The sequence below is a fragment of the Tachypleus tridentatus genome, unplaced genomic scaffold (genome assembly GCF_004210375.1).
Source record: "Tachypleus tridentatus isolate NWPU-2018 unplaced genomic scaffold, ASM421037v1 Hic_cluster_2, whole genome shotgun sequence".
NCBI lineage: Eukaryota > Metazoa > Arthropoda > Merostomata > Xiphosura > Limulidae > Tachypleus > Tachypleus tridentatus.
The window spans coordinates 33,411,866-33,437,825 of NW_027467782.1; the positions used below are offsets into that span (position 1 = coordinate 33,411,866).

At 32.5% G+C, this 25,960-nt stretch overlaps 1 protein-coding gene across 5 annotated transcripts in view; it reads right to left on the minus strand.

The window, feature by feature from the left end:
- Positions 1 to 24,341, minus strand: part of LOC143243208 (uncharacterized) — a 118,174-nt gene extending 93,833 nt beyond the window's left edge. For 2 of the 5 annotated variants that reach the window (XM_076487023.1, XM_076487021.1), the window contains exons 1-5: positions 24,172 to 24,341; positions 9,893 to 9,975; positions 8,601 to 8,715; positions 1,330 to 1,463; positions 288 to 417 (exon numbers count right to left, since the gene is read on the minus strand). The gene's annotated coding sequence lies outside the window, so the exon portion shown is untranslated. Of the gene's footprint in view, positions 1 to 287; positions 418 to 1,329; positions 1,464 to 8,600; positions 8,716 to 9,892; positions 9,976 to 15,072; positions 15,869 to 24,171 lie in introns of those variants that run through there. The other 3 variants (XM_076487025.1, XM_076487022.1, XM_076487024.1) reach the window with 3 other exon arrangements.
- Between the last annotated feature and the right edge of the window lie 1,619 nt (positions 24,342 to 25,960).

The following is a 25,960-nucleotide window of genomic DNA, read 5'->3' on the forward strand; positions in this document are numbered from 1 at the left end:
GAGCAACACAGTGATTGCAGCTGTGGTCACACAGTAACCATGTAGCATTATGCACTTACTATATACTGAGTGACTAGATATCATATATGAAAATATTTACAAGATATCCAGATTTTGATGAAGCATATTCTTTGTGGAGATTTTTGTATATCTTAGTTAAAGGCTTTAAAATAATCATAATTATGTACAGAAAAATAAAATGATACCAATCTATAAGCTTGATCCAATTTTCACCACAAAATTTATAAATTGAAAGCTCAATGATAAAATTAACCAGAAGCTCTCACCTCAACCAGATCAATGGTAGAACAATACAATATTGTTCCATCCACTGAATATACCAATGGTGTATAACCTAGAACACAGACTGTCTTCTCCAACACTGAACTAAGACGGGTTTCTAATTCCTGTATGTTGCTTTCAAGAAATAAGGGAAAAAAAATAAACAATTATTATCCAAATTTTAAGACTATTAAATTGCTTTAACACTAGAAACTTTCTTGTTATTTTTTTTAAAGTTCCCAGAATATTTTTGTTCTTATTCTTATAAGCTTTTATGGGTTGCATACATCTAGAGCATAAGGATTGGCTACTTTGGTTTCTTTAGTAAGTCCCCAATACAGAGACCAAAGTAGCAACCACTCTAAATGCAGCCAAATGCAGCCCATAAAAAAATTTAAATCTGTCACAATCTACTTTAGCCAAAACTACCCTAAAATATTTTTGTTACACCTGAAATTTATTTGGTAAAGAGATCAGTCAGACTTATGTATTATCAAATATGTAAATGTTATTTTATTGTTATTCCAATTTGATTATAAAAATTTAATATAAACAATTCTAAGAAGTTATGAGTGAAAGTAAAGAAGAATATGTCAACCACACAAAATGTCTCATATCCAGTGCTGGTGAGGCTTTTCACCAATAACAGGGCTCATCATTCTGGGTGAGATGTGGCTGACATGGTAGTTGTCTTGCTTTATTTATATCAGCAGTTGCATGAGCAGAAACTACAATGATGTGAACTAAATTATGTAAGTCATTCATAAGTCAGATTACAGTTGGAATTAATAACATAATATTTAATATTTAGTTATTTATTTTTAACAACATTTATTATTTTTACTTGAATTAACAGAAAGAAGAACAAGGAAATCAGCAATAAAATAAACTTTAAAATGATTTATATCTAACTCTAACCTTTAATAAAATAAACTTAAAATGCAACAAATACCTAGAACTAAGATTGTGAATTATCTAACAGATAAAACTGGATTACAAATGAAATAAAAACGTTAGATACTATAATATAAAGATATGTGTTTATACCTGTGTTTAGATTGTTTTTCTGAGCAGCAAAATTTTACTAATCCAAGTAAGCAACTGAAGAACTGACAAAAAGTAGTTTGAATGTCTGGTTAGCCACTTGCACTAAGGACATTTTGCATCACACTTAATGTGGCCTGGTAAAAAACAAAATGCATATTACGTTATCATTCTCACAAAAATAACAAGTCTTTAGACCTAAAAAACATTACAGAAACTAAACTTTCTAAACAAATTCAAATAAAACAAAAATATGCCTCCAGCTTCAGCATGCTAAAGATATATTTTTCTAACTGAAGTATGGATATACACATAAAAAAACTTACAAAAAAAATTAAAACACTAAGACATTTCTTTAATTCATTTTAATTATTTATCTAAAAAGATTAATTTTTCTTGTTTGAATGTGTTACTGATAACACAGACTTCTATGATACTTTCATTAACCTTTTGATCTGGAATGTATAAACTACCGAAAAGTTGTTTATCAAGAATACAATTAAAGTTACAGGCAATGAAGTTTGTGTTTTAAGTAGAAATAATTTGAAGCACAAACATCAAATGAATGAACATGAAAAAACCTATATTCATATAACTTACACTAGAGAAAATGAAGCTTTTTATTTTTTCAAAGCTAGCTAATTTAAGTATTGTGTATTACACAAAGAAGAGCATTTATTAGGTCATTTTATATGAAATGGCTTATTTTCACTTAGTAGAACAGTGACTGTGATTAGAATAAGCTGAATACAGTAACTTGACTGTATGCTATTTGATACTGATGAGAGTGCTGTGTTTTACATTTGCCTGTCATGTCAAGTTGTATTATAATTGTTTTTGTATTTCTTTGGAACCCTACACAAGATGATTTCTTCAAAAGAACTGAAACTACTTTTTTGATATGAGCTCAAATTGGCAAAAAAATGCAGTCAAGGTTGCTAAAAACATCAATTTGGCACTGGAACAAGGGAATACTTCTCAAACTACTATTCGTTCTGGTAATAGGAACCTCGAGAATAAACACTGAGGAAGGCTTCAATCTGTTGTGAATGAAGAAACAGTAAGTGCTACTGCATAAGCTAGCCCACACATGACAGTTCATACATATTTAGTGCTACTGCATAAGCTAGCCCACACATGATAGTTCATACATATTTAGTGCTACTGCATAAGCTAGCCCACACATGACAGTTCATATTAAGTGCTACTGCATAAGCTAGCCCACACATGACAGTTCATATTAAGTGCTACTGCATGAGCTAGCCCACACATGACAGTTCAGGCACTTTCAGTGGACTGAGAAGTTTCCAGTGCAACTGTTTCTCATCACCTGGCTGCAATCAGAAAGTTAAAAATTTGGGCAAAGAGGTACCACATGAACTGATAGAAGAGCAGAAAACTGGTTAGGAACAAGAGGGAGTCATTCTTAAAGCAAAGCATTACCTATGACAAGAAGTGGATCCTATATGGAAAAAAAAACCTATGCAGAAAATATAGCATACCTTGATTATTAAAACTGGTGTTTGTAAAAAATATGGAGTTTTAATTTTTACATATACAGTCAGCCATGAAACAAACTACTACATCAACAAAACCACTGTAATAACTGAATGTCAAAAAAGATTATTGTACTATTAAAACTTTAACTGTACTAAATAGATGTGACATAGAGCACATCATACTAAGAGGACATACCATAGTGTTAAGAAGATACCAACAAAACCACCATCCTCAGTGTAAAAAAACAAGCATCCTCAATAATCATCAACAAGTACCCTGAAGTATCAGTATTCCCAGAAGAAAACTGTGGTAACACAACATCAACACTACTAATATAACAACATAAAGATCATTGTACTAACAATGCATAAACAAGGATACAATAATTAACAATATACTAGAATAACTGTAGTGTACAGGTTAATATGTTCACTGTACTAATATGCATTAACAAGATCAATATGCTGAAACAACAGCCAAAAGATATCTAAGGTAACAGAATGCCTACAAAGTCATTATAATAAGAGCACATCATAAAGCTAGTATACTGTCTCTTCATGATGCAATAGTATACAGGATATTGACAAAAAAAAAAAAAAGAGAGAGAGAGAAAAATATTACTACACTGACAACACAACTGTATATATATATATATATATTCAGGGAACCATCAAGCCCAACACAACACCAGAATAACAAAACGTTATGATAACATAAAATAACTAAAAGATCACTGCAATAAAGGAACAGATAAAAATCCATTGTACAAGAACATATATAACAACACTGTATTAACTCTCTCAACACAGCCTTGATCTGTATGACTGACCATGTGACCTCCTTGTGCTTGTTTACAGTCTGTTTAGATTTAATACTTCTAACTTTCAAAGTGGTATATTTTCAAAAATCTGGCAATGTTTCAGTTAATATTACAAGTCTCTAACATACAAAAAATCATATTTAATTAAATAAAATAAAGATTTGTCCATATGATAATTTGTTTTGAATAATCTGTGTGAAAAGTTATTTTAATGTTAAAATTAAAAATACCTCCTTTGTATATAACCCTAAGACCTCCATAAATACATTTCAAACATTTTTTTCAGTAAATCTTGATAGTTTATATGTTATTTTTCTAACCCAACTCAAAACAGGATTGATTAACTTGACTGACCTTGAAACCACCAAAAACAATAAAATAAATTTAAAAAAAACCCTGAATTACCCTTTCTTCTTTCTAGAATGACTTCATATTGCAAGAAGAAACTACATTCATTTATCCTAAGTAGCTCTTAGTTTGTAACACATCTATTTATAATTAAGGTTTATCACCATTTAAACTGCAACAAACTACTGTCAAGCCATTATAAGATGTAAAATCAAGTCAAGAAACATCCAGCTCACATTACGCTATCGAATTACATTACCCATGAGCTACTACAACTAGTACAATAAGCTCAAGTGTCTCGTGAAAAAATTATACTTATTGTTGATTTTACTTTATCTTAACTTAAAAAATATCCTTACTTATTTTTTACATTTTAGTTGCTTTTATAATTATACACAAAAAATAAACATAAACAAATAAATAAATGAAACACTTGAACAATCTACACTGTTTCTCTTGATTGTTGAAGAGAGTTAACCATAACTTTTAATGCTACTTATATTATCGCAATTTATAATTTTTATTTCATTAAATAATGCTACAAACAACATAGACTATAACATGCAAAATTTACACAAATTTCCTTATCGCTCAAAAATTTACTAGCTTTCTAGATCTGTGACAAGAGTCATTACAAATTAATCCAAGCTAGTCATTTCTCAATGGAACGTTGGTTATACAGAACAAAATATTGTGAAATACATCATTTGATAGAATGAAAACCTTAACTGTCTATTAGTTATAGGTAACATACAGTTAAGCATAAAGAGAACTATGAACACAACTTGAAAGAGAGGATGTGACAGCAGGAGTCTGACTTTCTATTCAGTAGAAAAAATGTTGAAGACTATATTTAATGTGGTTTATCTGAGCAATGATGATTTTAGAGAAAGTAGTTTTCATTCAATTTCATACTTCTTCCATGGGTGGTGGATAAAATCTGCCAGCATGTGTCATGTGTGTCACACTAGGAAATATTCAGAATTTTTTATGATAGTGCCTTGCAAAATTAAGAGCTGATTATTTATATGTTATTAAAATATGGTTTATTAACAAAGGTTTTATGCTATTCTAATTGGCATACCATAACTATGAAGTTGTTTAATAAAATATTCAAGGTAAGACACTAAAACATTGTGTCATGCTCAGCACCCAGTGTGATGGGGTTAAAGGAAGAGATAAGACAATTGTACTATAACATCAACAAAACTACTGTGCTAAAGGAATACAAACCAGAGCATTACACCAACAAAACAAAAACACCACTATAATAAAGGAATAAATTCAAGTCTACTATACCAGAATATCAATAACACTACTGTAATAATGGAACAAAAACATGACTACTGTACCAGAACGTCAATAACACTACTATAATAAAGGAACAAAAACATGACTACTGTACCAGAACATCAGTAACACCACTATACTAAAGGAACAGAAACAAGACTATTGTACTAGAACACCCATAACACCACTGTATTAAAAAAACATAAACAAGACTGCTGTACCAGAACATTAATAACACCCCTGCTCTAGAGGAACAGAAACAATAGTATATCAGAATATCAATAACATCACTGTACCTAAAGGACAGAAACAAGATTACTATACCAGAACACCACTGCACTAAGTGAACAGAAACAAGATGACCGTACCAGAACATCAATAACACCACTGTAATAAAGGAACAGAAACAAGACTACTATACCAGAAACTCAATAACACCACTAATGTATCAATAATAACTAAGGAACAGAAACAGGACTAATGTACCAGAACATCAATAATGCCACTGTACCTAAGGAACAGAAACAAGACTAATGTACCAGAACATCAATAAACACCACTGTAACTAAAGAACAAAAACAAGACTAATGTACCAGAACATCGGTACTAAAGAAATAAATGTTTTTGACTGTACTAAGTCATGAACAGTGTAATAATAGCACAGTAACATTAGTGTACTTAAGATGAGGTTAACAAGACTGCAATGCTAACATTTAGTTCTATGTAGGTAATCCAAGTAATTGTTAACAACACACAAATGTACTACATTATCTTACTTAGAAAATTATAGAGGAATCCATCAGTAACAACAGAGCATTTTACAATGTGAGGTGCACATAACATGAAACTTATTATTAACATAAACATAATATATTCATTGACCCTCTGGGTGGAGAATGGCAGTTCTTCAGGATGGACATACATGGTTATCAATACCTAGCAGTTTTCGTATTAGTAGTAAAGTATTCTATTACCAAAACACTCATCAACCTGTGCAAAAATTATTTAGCTAAGAAAGAAGCTGCATCATTCAAATGATGCAATGGCCCCTCTAGAGCCCTGATCTCAATCCAACTATGCAGAGCTGGGATTTGATAGATCCAAAATAAGATAAATCAAAAGTTACATTTAAAGAAACTTTATGGGAGTGTATTAGAGACACTTAGAACAATATCCTAAAAGAAACTTTAATTAAATATTTTACAACCATGCATGAAAGATGGGACAACTAGCACTTCCACCAAGTTTCTTTTGTACTGAATATGAAGATTAATACACTTCTGATGTTTCACGTGTGACCAACTTTCTATTGTTCTGTGAAAGTAACCTGACACCTAATGTTTGACTAACATTTTGCACAGTACTGTATAGCTGGTAATATAATGCTTGTATCAGTGCAGGTTTAGAATACAAGTTGTGTATCTTGTGGTCAGTGCTCTTACTTTCTTCAATTTCATGCTATTTCAGCAGCTATACAACTGCTTCAATAAATAAGGACAAGTACAAATAACTGATAAAATTAAAACTAGGTATAGCTCATTTGATATATAAAACACAATATTATGACCAATGATAATATCAAATTCATTTGTCTTATTTTCTTTCACATTTTTAATGGCTAATTTAATCATGTGTGAAAAACTGTATGAGAAGATGAGAAAATGATTATGTCATAAATAAAACAATGCAGACAAAATAAAACTAACAAAAAAAAATCTCTCTAATGGATACATTTACATGATTTAAGACACAGGGGAAAAAGAAAACCAGATGTGACAAAACTATTAAAAATCATTTTACAATTATATTTCAAAAAAATTCATAATCTAAAATAGTACACAAATACTAAACAAACTTACATAATTTTTCAAGTACAAGCATAGATATTATCCAATTAGGTTACACATTTTAGTGGGAGAGGGCAACAAACAACAACAGCACAACATCAACTAGCCAGTCCAAAGGGTTAAAAATAAGATCATTTTAATTCCCATCTTCAAAACGTGTGCAGGATATATTTTGCTCAAAATTAAATAAGCCACTTACATATTCTAGATATGCCAGTCAGATGCTATTAACTGAATTCAAAATTGACTCAGATCTAATATAAAATTTTCTCTCTGTATAAGGACAAAAATCTATGTTTGTCTTATCTTACACCTCCTAGCTCGCAGGGGGCTAACCTCAACCAAACTTTGTGGGATGATAATTTGGAATAAGGGACACTTAATGAATGTTCACAATTCCTTCCCCTTCATTATTACTATTACTGAGTATTTATCATCTTTGATGTAAATTAACATTATCTACATTCACATATGGTGCCACATCCATACACAAAAAAAAACAACTTAAACTTTCAATAGAACAACACATACACAGTGTGTATATATCTCAGAGAGTGCACTAGCTTTATCTATGGAAGAATTCAAAGAAATAATATGGCTGCCAAAATTGCAATACTACATAAACTTGCCTGAAGCTTCTGCTCCAATAGCCAACATAATGCTGGTGTGAAATGTCCTTTCTTCAGTTATACCCATTTCCTACTTCGAACCATGATCTTTGAATTTTGACCTCCAAGCCACTTCTGTGCCCAATGGTTGTCAATTAATTAATCATATGAAACATTGTAATAGGACATTCAGAGGGGGGTGTTGAAAGTAGGTAACAGTAAGCATCTCTAATGCCACTACTTCTTCCTACAAGGTCACCCTGACCATCACACAGTGTATACCATATCTAAAGTATACACATATTGAGTTTTTTAAAGTTTATACAAAACTTTTGTTGAGGTAATAATTAATGCTGTAATAATGTGTTATATTATAAATAAATTGTGTAAAAGTTAGTATTTTTGTATTATTTATTACAGTATCCACCCACAAACTTTGTTTTAAGCTTATAAACCCAAACAAAGAACAGGTACCTCATCTTGTGTGACAAACTCAAAGAGGTTAATTAAGTAATTATGGATACCTTTAGTCTCATCAGTACTAATTATAGTTCCACTCTGGTACAGTAATAAATCTACAGACTTACAATGCTAAAATCAGAGGTTCGATTCCCATGGGTAAACTCGACAGATAGCCCAATGTGACTTTTTTATAAAAAAAAACACACACATACTAATTATAAGCATGCAACAAAGTACCTGATTACTTTCATTATTCACAGTTAAGGTTGTCACAATCTACTGGCACAGTGGTGTAGTGACTGGTCATACAATCAACAACTAATTTTTAAATATCAGTACTTAATTTCATTATAAACTTATAATTAAGTACATTAAAGCAATTTATAACTAAATACATACCAATTTAAGATCAATTCCTCCTAATTCTAGTTGCTTGCATAGTATATTCCACAATTTCTCTTTACTTCCTGGTGTAAACTGAAGTAAGTCAAATACCAGTAACTCCATTACAAACCTAAAGATGCAAAGAAAGAATAACCACATACAAATTATACAGTTGGACATGCTTTTAAAATGAAACATTTCATTGTAATACCTTATCTTATTGAGTTGCTAATCACATTTTTAAGTTTTCAATATATTTCAAAGTTAGTCCATACATTGAAAGCAATATATGGAGCTCTTAGACTGAAAAGCTGTTTCAATTTTTGCTTGAATCTCACAAACATTAGTTACTCTGTACCGAACAGTTAAAAATAAACAAAAGTTGAAATATTATAACCAGAAAAAGACAAAATCACTACTATAAGATCTTACTGAAGAACATGGTCTATGTTACAATATTTAATGAAACAACTGTTTGAATTCTTACTTTTTCAAGTGAACTACAGTGATTAAGGTGTTTGTGAACCAGTGTTAAGCCTTGTAACATTTTCACAAGGTTAGATTCCATGTAAAATGCAAAACAAGGTACAAAGCAGCCTTTCTGCAATTCTGTAAAGAACATATCCAATGAATGCACAGCATGTGGAGTCATATCCTTTTTAAAGATGAATCATGGTTCACTCTGTACTTAAATAGCAGGCATATAATAATTTTAAACCAGATCAATCCATTACCATGCATGAACTTATCAAGTACAACCCATCACTGAAATGCATACAACCTCTGTATATATGAGCAATGACAGATGTACAAACACTTTCAGGAAGGGCCTAGGTCCATGGACCAACTTTGTTACCATTTTGTGGTTGCTATAGTTTTCATGCTGTTAATTCTAAATTAGTAAGTGCATGTTCACAAAATTTGTAAATATTACAATGCTATCAGACAAAAAAACTCAACTTTCCAGCACAAAAGAGATTGGAAGGCTTACTCTAGCAGTTAAAATTTAGAAGTAAAACATATCATATACAAGAAAAACAATAAATAGTCCCACTCCAGTAACTCAATTTTAGTGGTGACGTGCCATCTACATGTGCATAAAGTGATTAAAATAAACTATGTATGATTTTAGAAGTGGATATATCTTATTATAGTTAAAATATTACAATTTCTAACTATCCTTTTGCTTTTTTGTGTAATATGTCTTATTCAAACATTTCAACAAAAATCAAGAACATAGAGAAGGTATTGTGTACATTTTACAGTTATAATAAATTTTTGTATCAGTTCTAAACTTTCATACTTACATTACTTGAACTTGAAAACTTTCACATCCTTCAACACTTTTCAAAACAATTGGAATCACAGAGAAGTCTAGCTTTTCTTCTGCCTTTATAACATTAAATGTAGTAAAATATTAGAATTATATACATTTCTTAAAATTAAATATACTTACATACAAACTATATACATAACATTATGTGCAGGCAAATATCAGAATTTGTTATTTTCCTGCACAAAGAATATTTTTGCAACAAGCATGCACTCTTAACTAACAGATCTAAGCATTGAATGCTGCTTTTTATATGAAAAACTTTTCATTCACCACCAGACAACACCTGCCTGGTCATCTTCATTCCAAAGCCAAGCAGCATCTGGTATGTATCATCCAACCAATGGCAGAGAGAGAGTCCACACCATCTAAACCTCAACTTCAGAAGAAAGAAAGAAGAAATTTCATGCCATCAGTCAAAATGTTGTGCATGTGCAAATCCAGAACCAACACCAGCCACTCAGGAACCTAACACCTGAATAACAGTAGGAAGAGATGCGTCAGTGTGGAGGTTCACTCAAATACCAATCAGATAGGTTCCACTCTGCACACCATCCTCCTCCAAGTTTGAATTTATCAGAAGTGGAGCACTGGAGAGACTACATCTACCCCATACAAGACTCAATTACACAGAGTTGGAGCACTTGACAATTGTAGAACAATGAATCCTTACCAACAAATGTATATAAACTTATGTTAGTTGGTCCATCTCTAATCCAAAATCAGTCTCTATGAATTGGCATCCAGTTGATGGTAAAATGAGAGATCTCAACCAGAGAGGTTAGCAGCATTGCAATGGATTTACTCATGATATAGTGTATGACTGGTGAAGAACATATGCCCTATACACCTTCAGGAAACCATTGCCCTACACTCAACAGAATGGAATTGAGCACATTCAGGAGGCAGCCTCCATGGTCCACTACCCCAGCAACTACGAACTGGTAAGTGGTAAAAGACTCCCTTTTCCCACAAAATGAGGGTGGGGATGGATTAGGAAATCAGGAGGAATGCGAATACTGGAGACAGTACACTGAGTAACCACAAAGTCCCTATTTTGATATGAAGACTGGGCCCAATTTATTAAATCAAAGGGACAGCAGAAAAAAAGCAGGTATCTCTTTCTGTTTTACTCATCGGTCCATAAGTTAATAAGGGTTGTAGCTATAGTGGGAAAAGATGCCCAGGAATTACTATTTCCACCTAGCACTCCAATATAATGTGACTACAGTTGCCTGGCATTAATTATCACTGAAATAAAGTTCACCATAAGCATGAAGAAATTCTTTGTCAATTCTGTAGTACACTTTACAATAAGCCTGTTAGAAATAAATACCTTTGCACAAAAATTATTTTTTAAGAAAAGTACAAAGGAAAAAGCCTATACACGAAACTGAACAAATGGCTCACCCCATGCTAATTCACTTGTACTTAAATGGTACATCAGACATCATCATTCACAGTGGATACCATACAGAGCCTATTTTTTTCCACTAAAAGTTTGTATAATGTATACAAATATTATCAAAATTTTAGGGATATATAAAATATAAAAGTATACCAATGAAATTTTTGCATAAAATCTTCTTTAATGTCATTTTGATTAATTTGTATCTATTACCTACTGTTAATGATAGATCAATCAGAAAAATAAAACTTAGCCTGGAGTAAAATTTGTCTCTGCCTTTATACAATAAGCTTGCTTTATGCCTGCTCATGTGAAGTGTTTTATCTGGCTTTCTGAAGGAATTTGAAACTTTTCCAAGACAATTTATATGAGGATGTCATAATAATGGCTAATAAGTAAACAAATCATATTTGATTCTTTGAAAGAAAAAAAAAGCATGACACCAGTGAAATGGAAGAAACATATGCAACCCATTCTTTGTAGAATCAACTTTGTACACCACTGTGAACACAAATGAAGTGCAGCTGCTGGATATCAGACCAGGGAAGAACCTCAGATAAGCCTAAAACAAACACTAACAACCAAAAACATGCATTAGCTTTTGAACAAAGATGGAGGAAAAATAAACTGTGATTAAAGTATGTATACAATGAAAGAATGTTTGTACTTTTGCCAAAACTCCATTTGGCCAAGATGTTTGGAATAAAACATGATGTTAGAGGATCTGATTGGAGGGTATTGAAAGTAATGAGACAACAAAAGAACACAGGATTTCACTGAGTGCGAAGCTATCATATCTGAAGTACTTTGGAAAATTGATTATTTAATTATGAAACAACAAGAAATAAGCAAAGAAGCAATGGTTCAAATTTTCTAATGTCTGTATTTTTATGCAATAATAAGCTTGCTCACACCATAAATTTTGAAATGTTGCTTGATCTAGGAGAAGTGTTGAATGCTTGCATCAAAGAGGACACTTGCAAAGGAAACAATGCAACATATGTGTCAAACACCACCATTACAAACTTCTAGAATGTTTGAGTGAAATTGCTGAAACAAAAATATTAAATGAACTAAAATTAAGTGACAACTTTGTGCTAATGTTTGTGGTTAATCAACTGACTAATCTGTTATTGAATAAATGGTTATTCTTGCAAGATTCATCATAAAAGACAGTGATACTTGTGTAAGATTCCTGAAAATATTGGATGCTTTATCCAAAGTGTTTGTAAATTGTGATGAGTTAGGAAATCAAGGAAATAATAACAAAGATGCTAACAATCATGTTGAACCTAAGGTTGATGCAGATGTTGATATGGGCATAACCAATCAAGAATTTGGAAACAGTAAACTATATGAGCAGGTTAATATTCTAAATACTGATACCATCACAGACAAAAAAAAATAGAAGACTACACAGAAAACAATGAGCTGGAATATGAAAAACATTATATAATTAAGACAGACTGGGCAGCACTGATGATAAGAGTAATAAATGAAGCAGTAAAGAAATTAATGGACAGATAAATTTAAACACTGAAGGCCAAATCTATCATGACTGGGATAAGAGTGAATGCTCACCACTGTACATATCAGGAACTGAACACGTCATTCACAATTTCAAGATTGTTAGGACAGATAATCCATGGTGATGAGAAAACCCACTTGTAGAGAAAATTATATATGTAAAAATGGCTGGTATGGGTAGAGAATGCACAATGTAGAGGAGCGAACAACGTTTCGACCTTCTTCAGTCATTGTCATGTTCACAAAGAAAGAGGTAACTGACCAATAGCTGATAACATGTTTGAAAGCAGTTGTGTAATTGAGTGTAAGAATTTAGAGGGCATGCTTAGATGTTGGATTATATTTATTAATATAGGTATAAAGGTGTTCCTTTGTATTGGTTTATTTTGGGCTTAAGTTGTTGTATAAGTAAGGCTTCTTTAATTTTGCATTTGTTTATGTTTGTTTCTTTATTTAGTATTTGAGTGTTTTCTATGGTTATGTTGTGTTTATTTGACTTGCAGTGTTCGAAAACGTGTGGTGAGCATAGTTTTATAGCTGTGTTTATTTGGTTTCTTGTATGTTGAGTTTTTGTTTTGTTTCATGTGCTGAGACCCAATTCATCCAACTGTGCCTGGATATGAAAGGCCAAAAGAAGCAATGGCAGATCATCTGTTCTGAAAAAGTATGGCCCACTAGGAAGGAAAATAACACCAGGTGGGATGCTGTGGTTAAGAATGAAGTTTCATAGCATATAGTAAAGACAATTGCAAACAGCAGAGGTGCAAAGAAGATTCGCGAGACCCTACGTATAAGCTCTGAATTGGGGAAAGTATAAGGAAAGAACATCCAACCTGTATGATCTGCTTCTATTAAAAGCAGACATGTGTAGTGAGAAGTTAAAGGTCTGTAAAGATCTAAAAGAAACCTATTATCCATTTATACCGAGGGAAGTGCACACCCTGATAGTTCACAAGTCATGCAAAAGCCCTGATCATCTAACAAAAGGTATAATGTGTCAGGACAAGCCTGAAAAGTAATGCATAAAAATGATAAACATCTTTGTGCATAAATCAAAGATAGTGTCTGGACTGGAAGATTGAAATAGGAAAGTAAAAAACAAATATGTCTATATACCTGGAGAAAAAAAAAATCTAAGAGTGACAAAAGTTCATACAGTGCTATTCCTCAGTTTTCATGGAAACAAGATAAAGCCTGAAGTAAAATCCTGGAAAAAAAACTGACAAGCTCTACAGCACACTGCTAGAGTAGAGTCTGAATCACCTCAGAAATAAGTTGTCACATAACATGATCCTGAGGAACAGAGAAGGGAAAGGTTGAGGAGACAGAGAAAGTGGGGTATAGGAACTGGAGAAAAAAATCTGAGATTATCCAGTATACCATAGAGGTCAGGAGTAAATTCCATCCACAGGTGGACAAATATGGACAAATGAGATTCCACTTGGCCAGTACCTACAGGATAGTCACAAGAATTGTTAATGGTGATAATACAAAGGTGAGAAAAATGCCTCACTGAAAGAACCTCTGAAGGAGGAAACATGTAAGGGTTGGGAGGGCAAAGGAAAGAAAATTTAAACAGAAGCTGAAATTGGAGCAAGTTGAGACAAACATGCAACAAAGAATAAAAGGCTGAGTGTTGTCTTGCAGATACCCCAGATGCCTCCAAAGATTCAGGTATATCTTCAAAAATAGATCTACATAGTAAAGGAACCATCAGTACGTGTTGTAGATAAGTGGATGACAGAAGCACTTGAAACAAAAGAATGTTGCTATCCATGAATCATAGCAACAAAGAAGTCACATGTGAGGGGATATGGGATAGGAGGCCAATTGTACCAACATGGAGGAAATTAGGGTATGGGTATCCCCCAAATATCCTTCAGAAAAAGGTGTACAGCCTCAGAAAGGATGTGGAAAGATAAAAGGTTCTGATGAAAAGAAGTAAATGTAAGATAAAGGTGGGAAAACTGGGCCTGAAATAAACTCACATTGGCAAAGAGACTTCAGCTGTTAAGAGTCCAGGAAAATAACAGCCAGCATGATGGTAACCTATGGGTGTCAAGTCAGGTTGATTTGCCTTCAATTGAAATAGGAAGTGATTATCATGGACTTTGATATCTCAAGAAAAGAAACACTTGGTACTCACATGATGGGGTGGCATGTAGCAGGGAATGGGTAGGTTCACATGAAACTCGGGATATAGATAAAAGGTAACATACCTGAGAAATCAGTGATCATATCCAAGATAGCTGATAGGATGGGCTTGGCCAATTCCTCAGGAGAGACAAGACACACACTTGCACAGCAAATAAAGTGAGAGAAACAAGCTGTAAAACTCCTCATTAACTGAATGGAATCTATTGGCATCAGAAGCATCTGGTAAGGATAGATAGAAGAGAGGCAATCCACATGAAGTTCAACCTCCCAACAAACAAAAACTAAGACAGCCTCAGCTAAGACTTCTGTATCTGAATACAATGTTATGATTTCTGAATACATATTTGACTGTGAATAAGTTAGGAATTTAAAAAAAAGGTTTGAAAAAAAATGTCAAACCAAAAGAAAAAAAACAAGTTAATAATATACTGCAGTTAACAATAATTGCAAATGAAAATAATAATTTAAACAAGAAAGTATTGCAAGAAAAACAGAATTTTTTGAGCTAGAAAACTGCCCATGAGAAATTATTTCTAGGTGAAATCAAATAGAGGGAGAAAACTGCATCATGCAAGAGAGCACTTCATACTTCTATTGGTGGAGGACTGTTTCATGACAAATTACATGTAAATATGCAGCAAACAACATTATTCGTGGGGTGGAGGGTAGTTTCGATGCTTGTGGTGACCCAAAGGTTTGCATATAAAGGATAACAGTGAACAAAAAAACTACAATGCAAAAACAAATTAGGTACTGTATCAAAACTACATGCATCCACTTGGTAATATTAAATGTAATTAAAAACTGAAAAAACATGTGCTTTATAACATTAAATATAGCCAATCAGAACTACATGCACATTGTCAAATAACAGAATAAAAATAAATTTTGTTTAAATGTAATAAAATATCACACAGCTGTATTTGTAGTGTTAAGTTTGTAAAAAACAATAACAGAAATACAAGTCATTACAGTATTGTAGAATATCTGAATTGGTATTCTTAATCAATGATGCCTAAAAGCCAGAAATTCCTAAGGTATATGTAATTTTAACCTATTTTCAGAGTGCAACCAGTCAGCAACACCCACTTTCCAGCCTACTGAACAAGTAACCATGCTGATTATCAATGCTATAGCATCTCCACAGCTGAAAGTCTGAAGCATATTTGATATAATCATGACTAAAACCTTGAACTTTCTGATCCTCAGCCTAGCACACAAACCACTACACCACAGAAAGCCCATATCACAATTAAAGTATTTTAATAATATTTAATGTAATTAAATATTATAAACTAACTTGATTACCCTTTTTTATTCAATGTTGAACTTTTACTTTGTATGAATATGACAAAAACACCCAAACAACGATTTTTTGTTTTTAAATTTTGCACAAAGCTTCATGAAGGCTATCTGTGCTAGCCATCCTTATTTAGCAGCACAAGACTAAATGACATGACAATCTTCTGTTAATTAAATAAATTACTATCAATGATTGGATTAATAACATTTTTATGACATATGACAATTGCATTTAAAAATAATTAAATAGTCAGTTAGCTAGTTTATTTATGTAAATTGTCTGAATACTATAAACACAAAAGTAAAAATCATAGAAATCAGAGTCTTCAAATTATTTTGCACTTGCTTACCATACTAACTAAACAGTAACTTTGTCTGAACTTAAAAGATTTGGCAATTATTTTATCTTTAATATTTGGCAAACATAATAAAAAATTCTTGTTTGCAACACAATAAAACCACAGATAATTTTAAACAGAGAACCAAACATCAACAAGATATTTTTATTAAACTATAATCAATACATAGTCACATGACTATATTGTTCTTTGCTTAGGTAAACCATTTATATCTGGTGGTAGAAAAACTTTCTCCAAACATTGTACATTTGTTAGTGTGTTAAACTTGTAATAAAGTTTTCTTTGGTACCCATTCTGAATTGTATAAGCTCACATTTGGTATCTTCTCATTTACAATAAATTATGTACCTTTCAGTTATAATTCAACACAAAAGTAACTTCATAATTTACAAACAAAAACTCATAAATCTAGATATTTACTCCACTGTTACATGACAATCTAATTCTTGCTCTACCCAATCATAATCACCAAAATTTCTTTATCGCAGTTTATAAAGTTATATTTCATTATTAAATGATCAAACTGCTTAATGCAACACCATCACAAGATTTCAACAAAGGCCCATAGAATAACTTAAGGAAACACCTGAAATCAGAGAAGATAGGTTATAAAAAGTCCAGGTATTCTTTAGAATGGGCAGAAAGACTCTAGTTGTTTTGTTTACAAGAAAAACTCTGAGGCTGTGCAGAAATAAAAGTATGAATTTTTCTTTTTAAATTTTATATTAATTTCACCAAATAAGTGTCAGATATTAACAAAATACCAAATGAAAAACGTCTCCAAGTTACAATTGTTGAAGTATAGCTGGAATTAACATGTACAATAGTCTTTAGAATTTTTGTCTCAAAACATGTTATCAAGTGAAGAAAAAATATAAAAAAACAGAGGAATCTCCGACTTCATACTCCAGGCACAATAACATACAATTAATTTTTTTTGTTTTATAAAGCTAAACTTTGTACATTAAAATGTATCATACACATTGTTTAACACTTAGAAACAACAAAAAATATTCATTTATTAGTTATCTGGTGCAATAATACTACAATACACCTTTTTTGACTTGTTACCCCAGATAATTCAGCTTATGTTCATAAGTGAGTTTGTGATAATTTTGAGCCTCAAGTGTTGTATCTGAACTACACAGTTACTTAAACACTTTGTAGTAAAAAAAAAGAAATGAATAATTATATCTAACTTTATTTATTAGGTGAACAAGTACTTAGCCAAAGTAAAACCTAGTAGTTTTGGATGTTCTTCAAAACAGCTCAAATTTAAAGCTAAAGATAAAATTAATCACATCAACTTATTTTTAAAATGTAACTTTACTTTACAAAGTATGAAAACCATGAAGGAATGAGTAAAACTAACAGTAAAAGTTATAATTTTCCTATACTTAAAATTTATTTCTGATAGATACTTCCCTCCACTCACAAGATAAGCTGTTATAATTCATTACTGACCCCTATTGTCCAAACATTTTCTTTAGACATGCCACAAGCCTTCTGTGCACAGTACAATCACTTGATGCACATGACTCCTTTTGTGAACCTCTATCAAACTATCACATCTAAGTTTGGAAGAAAACAGAAGCACCAGAAATGTGTGGGAAGGAAAGGTGGAAAAATTATAACTTCCAATATTGCACTTCCCTCCACTCACAATATCAGCTAGAATTTCACATTGGTTAGAATGAGGGTCCAGTGTGAGCAAAGAACAGACACACCCACGAAAACACCCAAAGGATACTTCCACATATGAGAGAAACAAATCTGAAGAAAGAAACTACATCACTTCTGAAACAGGTATATTCTTTGCTCCTATGTGGAATGTGTAAGATAACAGGGTAGAAAATGAGAGGAGCAAGTCCAAGAGGAAAAGAATGTGACAGAAAATCAATCTTAACCAGCAAAGATATTACTGTAACTTTGCCCTACAATGAGAAAAGTGGGTAAACAATGATGCATACCTGGGTCTAGGGTGCAAAAGACTGTACTCAGTAAATCAACTATATTTAAAAGATCCTTGCATGGAACTATCATCTGCATGAAAAAAGAAAAGAATAACACTTTACGTATTACACACTACTCCACTTCTCAGGTTCCAGGTATGACACAATAACTATCTCTGAGCTATTGGTCCATTAACTTAACATCCAGCATCAAAAGGATATCTTTTGCATGCAATCAACATTCCCAATCATGAAACAGGATGGGACCATCTAAATGGCAATAACATCTCCATAAGAAGAGAGAATGAGGGGTAGCCAAGAACAGAACTGGAACAATCCCACAAACTACCACTGTGACCCACAATACAGGTGGAGAAAACTGAAGAAGAAAGAGAGACAATTCAAAACCCTGTGTGAGGACTTATGTTGATTGGTTCACTCTACACCCAAGAGTACAAACATCCACACGAAGATAGGATGAGGGCTTCCAGTCAAAGGGGTGGAATGCATACTGATATTATGATCTTTCCAAAATGCAGAATATTACATCATAAAAATCCACAAAACACTACCACTCTACACTGCACTAAATGGTTATAGTTATCTTTGTGTGAAACCCATTCAGAAGAGTGCCTCCATGATCAATTACCACATCAGCATGGGACTGGTAAGTAGTAAGGACTCCACTGCAAGAAAAGGGAGATGAGAATGCATCGGAGAGTCTGGAGGGGCATCATCACCTGTAACAGTGCAATGTGTGATCACCACACCCTATTTTGGAAAGCAGACTTTGCTGATTTATTCAGTCAAAATATGACAGGGATGTGCAGCTATCCCTTTGAAGTCCATGAGTGGTACGGTTCAGAATAGGAAAATTTATGAAGCAAAATTTCGAGGTTATTCACCTATAATTGATCTTGTGAAATACCCTATCTAAAAGCTAAGCATTGTGAAGCCATGAAAGATAAAATGCAAGTTAACATGGTTACACAAAGCAGATTTAGTTAAAGATTAGCTAGTTAGGATCCATGTGATAAAAAGTAGGTAAAGGCTCCTGAAAAATAAAAGTATGATTAATAACTTATCAGATACAGTTGCACCAAATTCTGAAGCACAACCAAGGTGTTATATGAACCTACAATAAAAAAGGAAGCCACAATGTGATAGAGATAGTGAGAAATGAACATACAGGCAATGGTCTACATGCCAGATTGTAGAATCTCATCTACTGGACAAAGAAGAAGAGAAGCAAGGGAAAGAGTGAAGTGTCAGATTTGAAGAAAGGACAACTGGAAAAAAGGCTGGAAGGAAGAAGGTAGGGAAGAATAGGCCAATCAAACCACAAGGCAGATCCAAGTGGTAAGGATAAAAGGTGAAAGATCATGACAGAAGGAGGATTACAAGGGGACCAAGAGCCATGAACGTGTACCCCAGAATGGAGCAATATGGGTTATATAAGAACAAAGAATCCCGATTGGACACAGGACCCTATCCAGATCTGGTCTAGGGTAAAGACAGAAAACAGAAGAAAAAAAAAACAGCCCTTCCAAGCTGCTGAGGTCTTTGGGAGAAAAGAACAATCCATATAAATGAGAAGATAGGTAGGGCGATAAAGCTTGTGTGAAACAACTGCAAACAAATCCCACCTTTGATGTCCACTGGCTAAGGAAAGGAAACGTTTTACAGGAAAGATGAAACATAGAACATGAGAAAATGGTTCAAACAGAGGTAAATCAAGTGAATGTTGGAGCACATGAACAACCCAATAAGAATGGTACAATGCCAAGGAGGGAGACATAGCTAAAAGGAATGCATTAGCAGAGTAAAAACAGTGGAAGTAAAACCATTCTGCACTGAAAACAAGATATTAATTAAAAGCTGTCTGATATCCAAAAAGCAAAGAGACCAAAGACTTGTAATTGAAAAGCCAAATGAGAAATTTGCACCCCATACAAGCCATGTTAAGTTTGTCAGCACAAAATCCCCTAATAGAAGACCAACTGCAGAATATGTTTCTCATGTGTGGGTACACCTTTATGCAAGATGAACTAGCTAACAAGGAAAGTGAATCACCATGTGAAACCAGATAATCTCGATGATTAGTGGACTGATATCACCTGAAACTCAATACTTCCTAAACAGTATCAATATGTTACATCTCCAAAACAGGACAACATTCAAAACCCTGAGAGTAGTTGAGTATAAATGAACCAAACCAACATGGTATCATGACCTACAAAGTCCCAACAACAAAGAATACATTTAACAAATGCCAGAGTCAAGGACAAGATACAGGATAAATTGGATGAGAGAAGAACAGAGGCATTTCTAGAAACACCCAACAAAATTTCTGTGGAGAGCCTTAAAAGGAAGTGTGTACCTAAGAAAGATACCATAAGAAACAAGAAAAGATATCTAGCATGTGGAAGATATACATGTGATTTGGGAGCTGCCCCCCAAATAGGCAACAAGTAATCTTGCAACTGTTGATCTAAAACTAAACAGTCAATACAATGTAAGGAAAGGGTGAAATAATCAAAAGACCTTAGGGGGCAAAACATACCCATAACTTCATGTAACTGTGAGATCAACAGATAAACAATAATTGAAATACCAGGAAAGGGAAGAAAAAAACATAGGCCAGGAAGACTGTTCATGTAATGTAGAAATATAAGGTGGAAAATTAAGAGGTGACAAGGATATGACAATAAAAACCTTAGACATAAAATTCACGAAGACTGAATTTGACCAAGGAGACTTCCCAGGTTGAGAAGAAGCTGGTCAGCAAACTCTGTAGGTGGAAAAATACAATAAAAGATGTGTTAGACAGCACAGGCACAGCTGTTTCAGTAGAAGTCATGGCAGAATCTGGGGATAAACGTTGGACCACGGAATGTTCATTCTTTCAATGTATAGAAGCAAATAAATCTGTCATGGGGTAACCCACACCGGGGCTCTGAGAAAATATTAATTGCTGTTGTAACAAAAAAAGTGAGAAGGTTAACCTGAGAATGTACTGCACAGAAATGTTTAACTAAACTTGTGTTCAGAAATAAAGCTACTTAAATTAACTAATAAATCAAGTTGAAAAATAACTACTTTGTGAAAAAAAACAGTCAAATATGTAGCAATAAACAAAGGATCACATTTGAACTCACAAACTGCCAAACGAGTAGTGATAGTCTGGTAGAGGTAGCATTAATACATTTAGAAAAAATTAGTTCATTCTGGTTAAAATCATGAAATGTCAAAACATATCTTTATTTCTAATAATAGGATTGATAGGAAAACAAAGTGATAGAAACTAAACTTTTTAATTAAAATTGAATAGTTATAATTATTTCTAGTCATATTTAGAAACAAATTACAGCATTATTAACAGGTTGTCAGTTTTCATTTTAAAAAAAATTGTTTATTTATACATTTGCATCACTTGCATTTTTTCTTTATTTTTGACATCAATAATCTAAAAACATCCTTCCCACAAGAATAATTACTTCTAAGTGATGGAAAATCTATTCTGCAATAAGTCTATGTTATATAAACTGCAACTAGTATAAGAATTACTTGATGAAAACAAATATTTAAATACTGGAAATAGTCATGGCTCTAAAACTTATTATAGCAACATTTAGCTGATGTTCTTTGTTCAATTGCCAAATATCAAAAATAACATGGACTGGAAGATACTTTGTACATCCTTCAAACAGTTTGACTCTTATGTTCATACATCTTTAGAAATTCAATTAATACAAAACTATCAATTAAAACTTTAAAAAATTCAAGTTGTTATCTGGCAATAAAATAATAACTACTGTACTTTACTGTTACCAAACCTGGCATATACCTTTAGGACCCTTCAGGAAAAAGTAAAATGTGCACTCAGTTTTGTGAAATACTTTTAATTCACTGTAATATCAAAAGTAACTGTGTGTTCATTCACAAATACTGAAACATAATATATGTTATTCTTTGGTATCCTGGCAACATCCAATATTTGAATATGACAAGTACTATTTTCTTTTTATCATGAACATCTGATAAAATACTGCCTAGAATTTTGTTTCTTAGTATTTACTGTACTTTTTACTATCATCATACATTACTATCTTGTCATCAGTTCTGTACTTTTTACTATCTTATCATCAGTTCTGTACTTTTTACTATTATCATACATTACTATCTTGTCATCAGTTCTGTACTTTTTACTATTATCATACATTACTATCTTGTCATCAGTTCTGTACTTTTTACTATTATCATACATTACTATCTTGTCATCAGTTCTGTACTTTTTACTATTCATCATACATTACTATCTTGTCATCAGTTCTGTACTTTTTACTATCATCATACATTACTATCTTGTCATCAGTTCTGTACTTTTTACTATCATCATACATTACTATCTTGTCATCAGTTCTGTACTTTTTACTATCATCATACATTACTATCTTGTCATCAGTTCTGTACTTTTTTTACTATCATCATACATTACTATCTTGTCATCAGTTCTGTACTTTTTTACTATCATCATACATTACTATCTTGTCATCAGTTCTGTACTATTTACATCAGTTCTGTACTTTTTTCATCATACATTACTATCTTGTCATCATCAGTTCTGTATCTTGTTCAGTTTTGTACTTTTACTTCATCATACATTACTATCTTGTCATCAGTTCTTGTTCTGTACTTTTACTAGTTCTGTATCATACATTACTATCTTATCATCAGTTCTGTACTTTTTTACTATCATCATACATTACTATCTTATCATCAGTTCTGTACTTTTACTATCATCATACATTACTATCTTGTCATCAGTTCTGTACTTTTACTATCATCATACATTACTATCTTGTCATCAGTTCTGTACTTTTTACTATCATCATACATTACTATCTTGTCATCAGTTCTGTACTTTTTACTATCATCATACATTACTATCTTGTCATCAGTTCTGTACTTTTTACTATCATCATACATTACTATCTTATCATCAGTTCTGTACTTTTTACTATCATCATACATTTCTATCTTATCATCAGTTCTGTACTTTTTACTATTATCATACATTACTATCTTGTCATCAGTTCTGTACTTTTTACTATCATCATACATTACTATCTTGTCATCAGTTCTGTACTTTTTACTATTATCATACATTACTATCTTGTCATCAGTTCTGTACTTTTTACTATCATCATACATTACTATCTTGTCATCAGTTCTGTACTTTTTCTGTACTTACTCAAATTTTTCAAGTTGTTTCTCACTATTATTTATTTTAAAATATATTAACATCTGGTCATTAGTGCTGTGAAAATTCATATTGTTTGTTTCTCAGTGTGTATTATAGACTGTTAACTATTAAAATATATATTACTATCTTGAAATTAGTTCTGTGCGTTTATTACAGTAACATTTAAAAAGCTATGTATAAATACAATAAAACTGTTCAGTTCGTAAAAACTGAAGTACCATAAAATCAAAATATAGTTAAAGTAGCACTAATGTACCTAAAACTTACCAAGGCAGTACCTACCTACAGTTAACTGAATAAATGACTGACACAAATGACTAAATGAAACAAGATCTCCAAGTTTTACTGTTCCTAAAATTGAAGCTAATAGTTGAACACAGCTATTATGAAGTTCTCTCAGTTATGGGAAAGTTAATAAGCATATCAATTGAGAAAGTAACCACTGCGTGAAGCCTGAAAGAAAAAAAAAATTACTGAATGCAAATTCAAATCTTAAAGCTTTGTCAGGTTTAAATATACATGTGTTACATTGAAGAATAAGGTAAAGTTTACAGAGTACTGATAACAGGATATATTTTGAAATTATAGGTTATAAATTATTTAGAAACAATACTTTTTTAAAATAGGAATAAGGTGGTTCTTTATAGAAAGAATGAACTATAGCCTGTTTTCATTCAAAACAGAAATGGAAGAGATGCAGTTGTTCAGGATGGTTTTTCTTTATCAAACCAACCACTAATGTGAGTACATAAAATAACTTTAATACACAGTGATATAACGAGTTCTTATCTGACATTATTTTGGATGACAAGGACATTTAGAATACTATGAGGTGGTTATGCTTTTCAGTGTTTCTTCTCTGTTTTCACAACAAATTATATTAACAATATTCCAAATTATGAAATTATAAGGAAATAGTGAAACTGATTTGAGTCATGAAGATGTTATTTCCATTATGATAAATAAAAAACATGAGAGATTAAAAACAAATAATACATCAGAACCAGCTAAGATTCCCCACAGTTTAAAAGAAGGTAAAAGATCAGATATGCAAGCACTGCTCTTTAACTTTTGATAGTTCAACAGACAGTGGAATGGAAGTTTGCCAACTTGACACCTATTCTTAAATAAACTGTAAATAGTTACTAAAGAAATTATAGGCTAGTTGGACTTATTTGTGTAGTAGGATAAATTCTAGAGAAGGAAATCACTCACTTAACAAACTGACATCATATGCAAAAGCAGACATCAATTTTCAAAGGTATTTTTGCCTTATTATATTTATTTTTTGGGAGAGGGTTACTTGTTATTAAGACAATGGAAAAAGAGTGGATTTAATGCAACTATGTTTACCATAAAGCTTTTGTTAATGTACTCCATCCCTGTAGCTAGGCAATTGGGAAAAGAAAGATCTCTGTGCAAGGTGGTGGCAGATGAACCCATAGCTTTGCATTTTTTTCTTATCTAACTACCCCTTGAGACTGAAGAGAATGATCCTGAATAAGGAAACTATAGAATCCAGTGAATCATTCTTCATGATTCAGTGGTCACATAAGGGCCATTGAAGGTATGTCTTATGACCTTGTCCCAAAGGCATGAGGGATTTGAGTGAGGCCCACAATGCCAAAAAAGAGAAAGAACCATCAGTACCATAAGACAGGAAGGGTGAGCAAGAATCAAAATTCCTGTTTCACAGGCTGAGCCCAACTAAGATATGTGATGAAAAAATATTCAGAGTGACAACACATGGAGTTAAAGCAAGAAGAGATGCCTCTCATCCAATAATAAAGCCTTAGATGTTTCTAAAAGTTGTGAACTTGGACATCCACAATCCTTGTAAAAAAAAATGCCAATTCAGAGTTAGAAATGAGTCACTTTCAAACCTTGGATAATCCAAGAAATGATATAGATCAGAAAGATTAATGAATGTACAACAGTTCCCGTTTTCTTCAGCTGAATAAATTGACAGGAATGAAACCCCAGAAGAACTGGTACAACCCTCTCTCTCTACCCTAGATCAACCAAACTCTGACAGCCCTAAAATGAAGTTCTGAAATTTGAGGATAAGCAG